Source organism: Lactuca saligna, chromosome 7, assembly GCF_052625555.1.
Source record: "Lactuca saligna cultivar CGN05327 chromosome 7, ASM5262555v1, whole genome shotgun sequence".
Taxonomy (NCBI): Eukaryota; Viridiplantae; Streptophyta; class Magnoliopsida; order Asterales; family Asteraceae; genus Lactuca; species Lactuca saligna.
Window position 1 is genome coordinate 119945169 of NC_136423.1, and position 1913 is coordinate 119947081.

Below are 1913 nucleotides of genomic sequence, written 5' to 3' on the forward strand. Positions count from 1 at the left end.
TGATTTGAATATCTTACCTTGTGTTCAGCAACGAGTCATGATTCAAATGAAGAAAATAGGAGCGAGAAAAGTAGCAACACCACCCAAGATACGACCCAATAGCAAAACCTTGTATTGAGGAGAATGCTTGGTCATGCAGCTCGGTATGTAAGTAATCGGAATTGGAAGGTGAGTTTGTGAAGGAAGGTTCTAAAGAGGAGATGGTTCAATTAAAGGGGCATGCATCGGTTGGTGGAATGAGGGATTCGATTTTTACTTTTGCTGGTGTTGAGAAGTTGGTTGCTTTCATGAATGATTTTCAAGCAAAACATGGGTAGATTTTAGAAATTAGACAGCATTTGATGTTTTTTTTGTAGCGCTTTGTTGTTGGTTGATCTGTTTTTGATGTTTTTGTAATGTTATGTTCAATTCTTGTTTGTTGGTCATTTGGGGGAAAAGGGATACATGAAGTTTAGGTGGTAGTTTGTTGAATCATTCTGGATGATGAATATTTCAAATGAAATGACATAATCTGTTTGTTTTATTTCTGGCTATAGTTGCAGAATATGTACATTTATTATACAGACATGTCAAATTGTTCATTAGCAGAATCAGAAATACCTTATAAAAGGTGAGTTAGTGATTTATTCTTGAAGCTCGATAATTTTGACGACAGAATCATGACCAACCTTTTGGCAAATGACAACACGATCATGGGACTTGATGAGACCAATGGCTTTTCCATGATCCAATGAGATGTTTAAGATTGGCTCATTTGTTGCACTTGTTGACTCGGCATGTTTCCAAATAATGGAATGATATAAAATAAGAAATCGTGTCTCCCTTGAGTTCTCATAAAATTAGAGATAACTTTGGAATATGATTGCTTATGTGGCACTATAAAACATATATGGAAATATAAAGAGATTTTTGAGTAGTGAGAAATCTTACACGATGTAGAGGATCTCCAAGTATTGGAAAGATGCCTCTAACATTAAGAGTTTGTCTTGCATAGAATTTTTAGAAACCAGAAGAATTAGATGTGTTATTTTACGTAAGTAAATAAATTAAACCATTTGATAACGTATTGTGTACCTCAAAAGCACCAGTAAATGTCCATCGTGGTTGATTTGTTCTGAGCGGGGAATCAAAACAGAGATCACAGGCATTGATGGTTTATCTTTTGTTATAAATCTGCGCGTAGAAATATACAAAATTATATATTTATTCACATTGGGGTGGTGGCGCAGTTGGCTAGCGCGTAGGTCTCATAGCTAAAGAGTGATCCTGAGGTCGAGAGTTCGAGCCTCTCTCACCCCATAGTATTTTTTCCTGCATTTGTTAGTTTTTGTACAAATGGAAGTACAATGCTTTATACAATCAGCCACACGGAAATACAATGCTTTATTGGGATTTGTTGCTTGTAATGAAAAGTCGTAAGAATTTATGTTGTAAAGAAAGAAAAAAAAAAAAAAGTGGAAGAGTTTCATACCATTTTCAGTTTTTTTAAACACAATATCCTCTTCGACCCTTGAAAAAAGAACTTCGATAGTTGATCATTTTGTTTAATCCCACCAAGCGTTTCATCAAGCACCTTATGCATCCGTATCAAGCCGTTGCTATCAAATCAAAAAACCACAAAACTATTTGCAACATATAAACAAAACAATCAACAGAATTTCAGAGAAGAGTTATTAAAGATCACATATTAAATCGACCCTACCATGGATTAAAATAAGAAACCGTGAAAAAGTTGCTTCGTGTTGTACCATGTAAGTTCGTGCAAATTGCTTCAACAATCGAGCAATTTGTGGATCTTGAAACGATGATTGTCGAGGAGGTTATCGGAAGATTGAAAGCTCATGAAGAAAGGGTGCGTAGTCAAACTGAACTTGGTGAAGACACTCATGGTACGTATGATAATCGAGACAAAA

General features: G+C 35.4%; 1 non-coding gene across 1 annotated transcript; it reads left to right on the forward strand.

Moving 5' to 3' along the window:
• The first annotated feature begins 1214 nt into the window (after positions 1 to 1214).
• TRNAM-CAU (transfer RNA methionine (anticodon CAU)) lies at positions 1215 to 1299 on the forward strand. The gene is given in 2 exon segments: positions 1215 to 1252; positions 1264 to 1299. It is a non-coding gene; the product is annotated as a tRNA-Met (tRNA).
• The last annotated feature ends 614 nt before the right edge of the window (positions 1300 to 1913 follow it).